Source organism: Nannospalax galili, unplaced genomic scaffold (genome assembly GCF_000622305.1).
Source record: "Nannospalax galili isolate Female #2095 unplaced genomic scaffold, S.galili_v1.0 scaffold267, whole genome shotgun sequence".
NCBI lineage: Eukaryota > Metazoa > Chordata > Mammalia > Rodentia > Spalacidae > Nannospalax > Nannospalax galili.
The window spans coordinates 1,995,945-2,002,057 of NW_008357518.1; the positions used below are offsets into that span (position 1 = coordinate 1,995,945).

Here is a 6,113-nt window from a genome sequence, read left to right on the forward strand (position 1 = left end):
TATATATATAAATGGCATTATGCCACACAGTAAGTTAACAAGATAATGTTCTAATAGCCATAGACCATCTATTATAAAACCCAGTGCTAGACCGGTGTGGTGATACATGCCTTTAATCTCAACTCTCAAGAGGTAAGGGCAAGTGGATCTCTGTGACTTTGAGGTTAGCCTGGTCTACATAGTGAATTCCAGGCCAGCCAGTGTTACAGAGTAAGACCTTGACTCAACAAACAAACAAAAGTAAAGAAACAAAAACCCCTCAAGTATTGGGAAAGGAAAACACTTCTTCAAGTTGTTGGTCATAAGCATCCAAGTGACTCCCAAAGAATATAAGCTATTGGAATTGCCTTTGGGTGCTTCCCAGAACTTGATGGTAGGACCATATTGTTGAAGACATCACACACTTCAGAGACAGAGCTTGAAGTATTTGAGTTGTAACTGAAGTGGAAGCTTCCTCCCTGACAACTAGCCCTCAGTAATATCAGAAGGTGCTATGCAAGCTGGCAAAGGAGAATCAATAGCTCTACCCAGCTGCAAAGCCTGTGAACCATGACAATGGCCAGCCCAGCACTATACCCCCTATATGAAATAATGGCACTTATAACTTGGGGGTAACCAACAGCTGTCTATTTGGACCAACAGCCCACTCAGCAGGAGAGAATTCATGTCTGGTACTATAAACCTAGCCAACCACCCACATATGAAGAGGTCATACTCCCTAAAAGAGAACATACTACTGCCATTTTCTTAAATCAATATGATTTCTAACTATATTATAAAAACACCCCTTTACTCACAGAGAAGTGGAGCTCTCACCCCTCACCAAGAAAGTGTATTTTGGCCAGCAGATGGAGGCTATTACAGTGATCCACAACTGTGAAAATGCAGAACTTAAATGGCAGTGGGGATCCCAGCCCCAACTGACACATGCACAACACAACCCTAAACCTTTCATTGCAGAAGCAGGAGTGGAAAGATTGTTAAGCACCTGAGGACCAGGACACAAATGGTGAGATGTTAGTGCCTTCTGGACTTGACAGGAATGCCACATCCGTTAAATCTGAACAATATGATTGCATGGAACAGGCCTGCATAATGACCACAGCAGTCAACATGCCAAGGTGGATGGGGAAATTTCATAAGGCCCCATCTCTAGAGGAAGAGCTATCGCAATAGATGATTGCTGAGAGGGAGAGTCAGTTCTCTCCAGAGATGAGCTCTGTGATAGATTATCCACTCTCACGTGGTCAGCCCTAAATATGTGTACACATGAGCAATGCCAAATGAACTCAGCAGGGTGTGTATGCATGCATGTGTGTGTGCGTGTGTCTGTGTGACAATGAAGAAGAGATCATGAAATTGAGAGGAAGTGGGGGCATGGGAACAGAGTTAGAGGGGGACAGGGAGGGGTAGAAGTGGTGAAAAAACAGTACTTGTGCATGGAATTCTCAAAAATTAATAACTAGTAACAAACATAAAACAACTAAAGAAAGATGTGTACCTGCGTGTAGAAAGAATATGATTCAATACTAATGCTAATGGTGAAGTCATAAACTTTATCTAAATCATCAAGTTTGAAGAGGATGTCCTTGTGAAATGGAGCACTTTGGATGTCTGGAGAGAACACCTGTTCCCTTCAGCTTCTTGTTCTAATGGGTTATTTTTTCAATAGTCTGTTCACATTCTGTTTGAGAAAGGCTCTTTCACACCAAGTGTAGGGATGCAGCCCCATGAGTCAGTGTCATAATGCACAGTGCAGCATATAACAGGAGAGCCTTTACAGAGCAAGGCTAGACATACAGTGCTGCACACCATTTGCTGCCCTGAGGAAGTGCTCCTAAATGACTTCCTACCACCTCACCTGGGCCACCTGAGTGGAAATTGCACAGCATCAGGAAGGGAGACAGGGTAGAGCTGTCAGCCATGCTTCCTTTGCTCTGGTTTGCTTCCTACTGGCTTTAGAATTCTCTTGGCTAACTAGATGTGCCAGGGGTTTTTGTGTTGACTTTATACAGGCTGCTTTTCTATGAGTATCAAGTGCTGCTAGTGTTTGTACAGATCTTACTGCTGATAGCTTCACTGTAGCCCACAAAGGACTTTGATGGTGTGTTCCACTCTCTGGTATTGTTGGACATCATTATTCTGGGCACACAATGCTCTTATTCTGTGCATTTCCTGGCAAGCTCGTGCTTCATCACCTGCAAGCCATTTTCTGTTTGAAGGTTTGGGAACTTCCCATTGCTATAGACATGTGGAAATTCCCCACTCTAATGTCCACATGAATGCTACACATTCAGTGCCTAACATCGCTGGTACAGAGGGATCACTTTACATAACAAATGCAACACAGAGAAAAGATAGAAATCCTATCAAACAATCAAGTTGGCTAAAATATTAGAAGTGTTTATAGTACATCTCAGACTCAACTGTCGTGGATAAATGCATATTAACTTCTTTCTCTTGGGCTAAAAAGATGTGTTTGATGTAAGAGGTCTCTTTGATTATTATACATATATTCAGGGGAAATTCATTGTGCCATGTGTACAGCAGGAAAAAGAACAGGAATTCTGATTCTATGGACCTATAATCCTATATGTATTTTATAATTCTACTATGGGCATGCTTGCATATACATGTACCTGCCTGCACAGTGAGCATGTGTGTGTGTGTGTGTGTGTATTTGTGTTTGTGTACATAGATGGTGAGACAGACAACAGAGCCTAAATAAGGAAAACACATTATACATGATGGTGATGAGCTTGTGGAAAAACCCAGAAAGGTAGAGGAGAGAAAGCACATGCCACAACTAGAAACAAGCCAATCATGGCCCTGCAAATGAGGACATTGGCATGCAGACCTGAGCTGAGCAATGGGGTGCTGTGTACATGGAGACACTCTTACAGGACTTCAAGTGACCAGCATGGCTGGAGGAGAGACCTTACCAGTACAGTTGAGGCACTGAAAGAAATATGAGGGGCAGAAAGCAGATCCAAGCCCAGGTAGATTCCTTTGGGCTCTAGCTTCACTCTGACTGAGCCTGAAGTCATTTATGCAGAGTTTACACTATGCAAGATTTGTTCTAACAGGTCATACTGTCTTCTGTGTTGACAACAGACTGAAAGAGGTCAAGGGCAGCCCATGCTTTTATCTGAATGATAGTGTGAAACACAGCAATTGGAGTAGAACTCAGGACTGGTTGGCACATCGTGAAAGGGGCTGATGGGCTTTCCAGGAACATCAGAAGCAGAGTGGGAACATGGCATTCTTACCAGAGCCTAGTAGCACAGGCCTGCCATTCCTGCTACTCAGGAGGCTGAATCAGGAGGATCCCATTTGTGGTAGTTTGAATGAGAATGTCCCTCATAGGCTCCAAATATTTGAACACTTGTCCCCCAGTTCATGGTGCTGTTTGGGGAATTTCGTGGAACCTTTAGGAGGAGGTACATACATCACTGGGGACAGGCTTTGAAAGAATATAGCTTGCACACTTTCAGTCTAGATCACTCTACTTCCTGGGTCTGCTTGAGAATGTGAGCACTCAGCTTGCTGCTCCAGCTGTGTCCTGGATGCCTCCCTGCCATGATGGACTCTTACCCCTCTGGAACTGTAACCCTAACAAACTCTTCCTTCTATACGGTTATAAGTTGCCTTTGCCATGGTGTTTTATCAAAGCAAAAGAAAAGTAACTAATACAGCTGTTGTCACCAGAGAGTGGGCTGTTGCTGGGAAGAACCTAACCATGTGGGTTTTTGAAGGAATGTGGAAGACTTTGGAACTTTGTACTAGAAAAGTGATTGAATGTTGTAGGCAGAGACTAATAGGATATTGTAGTGAGAGCCTGGAAGAAAGTGGTGCTGAGAGTATTGTAGTTCCAGAGGGAAATAAGTACTTAAGCACAACTGGAATATTTTGTCAAAGGATCTGGCTGCCATCAGCCCACAGTCTAAGAGCTTGAGACTAAGTTGAAAAGGAATGGACTAATTTCTTTGGCGGAGGACATTTCAAGGCAACATTTAATTGGTGGCATGGCTATTAATTGCAAATTTTATGCAGATCTACAGAGAAAATGAGCAAGTGGGGCAGAAAGAAATGCAGAGTGTACAGTTTAGAGAGAACAGTAACTAATACACAGTATGGGATACCCACTAAACTAGTGTTTTCAACCTGGGGAAGGCAGGCTTGTTTTAGCTTGAATTAATCTGTGAAACCTAATAATATTGAAGCTAAGTAAGGCATGTGCTGAAGATGAGGTTCTCTTTGATAAGGAGATTGGAACCATTAAGGATAGGCCTCCAGATTTGCAATCAAACAATGAAAGTGTACCCTTGGGCCAAGACCCCAGGCAGTTGAGCTTCCTTGTGAAAGGAGTTTTCTGCTCCTAGAAAGCTGCACCAGACAAAAGCTACAAGTGTAGATGAAGTTGGCAGAGGTCCAGCCCCAGCTGGTAGCCAAACTTAGCAGTGTCATTCATATGGTGCTGACTTAAGAGGCATGAAAGATGCAAGAGTGTGTGTGTGGACCAGGGGGACCACTCATACTTCCTGCATGGTTTCAGGAAGCTGCTGAGGCCAGGCAGCATTCATTAGGGGAGTCCCTGCATCCCTGTGGAAAGAAGACCCGCTAAAGCCAAGAGGCCCTGAGAGACCATTGCGTGAGGCTGTGAAAATGATGTCTGGTTGGTAGCAGAGGCCCACCAAGATGTTGTAGATGCCAAAGCCATGAGTCGTCTGCCAAGGAGAGCTGCGTATAGAGAGTGGTACCAGCCCAAGAGAGAGAGATGTATATTGCATGGCAGATTGAGCCTTCTGAACCCTTTGGAAGTAAAGTCCCATATACCAGACACAGAATTACTGGATTTGTTGTTTGCCCTGCTGGTTTGTGGTCTTGTTTCAGTCTGGTATTTCCTCAATATGTCTCCATTCATCCCTTTGGGATAGGAATGTATACTCAGTTCCATGGTTTGTTAGAAGTATGTAATTTGCTTTTTGATTTTCCACTGAGCTATAGTTAAGAGAATTCTTTGAGTCTCAGAAGAGAATTTGAACTTTGGATAATATAAGACTGAAGGACTATGGGGACTTCTGAAGTTTTACTAAATGCATTTGGAATTATGATATGATAGTAAGCCTATGGAGGCCGGGGAGTGGAATGTGATGTCCCCATTGGCTCCAAGTATTTGGACACTTGGTTCCCAGTTTGTGGCACTGTTTGGGGAAGGTCACGACGCCTTGAGGAGATGTGGTCATGCTAGAAAAAGCACATAACTGGTGGTGAGTGTTGAGAGTTTATAGCCATATCCACTTCCAGTCTGTCTCTTTGCTTCCTGTGCCTGCTTGGTGATGCATGCTCTCAGCTTTCTGCTCCACCTGCTTCCTGCTCTTACCCCTCTGGAGCCATAAGCCCAATAAACTCTTCCTTTTATAAGTTGCCTTGGTCATGGTGTTTTATCATAGCAACAGAATAGTAACTAATATACCATATTTAAGGTCAGCCTGGAAAAGTTATCAAAATCCTTTATCAAAATAAAAGTAAAAAGAGGGAGAGTGTTGTAGTCCAGTAGTAGAGTGCTTGGTTAGCATGTGTAAGTCTCTGATTTCAACCCTCAATACCACAGAAAAAGAGCAGAGAAAAATAACTAGCACCAACTTTCCTCCTCAGAGTGCCAGTCTGAGAAACAGGAGCTGCATTAGCCTGATGGGCCAGATTAGGGGAAGAGCAGGTAGGAAGCAGTCAAAGACCAAATGTGCTTCTTACAATACAGAGCGACCACTAAACTAGTGCTTTCGACCTGTGGGAAAGGCGTGCTAGTTTTAGTTTGAATTAATCATGAACTGGTTTACTCTTGTAAACCATAATAAAAATGAATTCCTTGAAATATAAGAATGAAACTGACACAAAGCCATAAAAAGATCAAACCCTGAATCTTATTCATTCCAGCAGATTTGAATTAAACCACAAATTTCCCCAAGAAGGCAGGTGTGGTGGTGCACAACTTTAGAGCCAGTACTAGTGCCAGAGTCAGGCAGATCTCTGTGAGGCTGGTCTGGCCAGCTGGGACTACAGGAAGACCCTGTCTCAAAAATATCAAAAAAAAAAATTTAGACCCAATCATT

General features: G+C 43.3%; 1 protein-coding gene across 1 annotated transcript in view; it reads right to left on the minus strand.

The window, feature by feature from the left end:
* Positions 1–6,113, minus strand: part of Myo16 (myosin XVI) — a 497,779-nt gene that overhangs the window by 296,048 nt on the left and 195,618 nt on the right. The window lies entirely within an intron of this gene.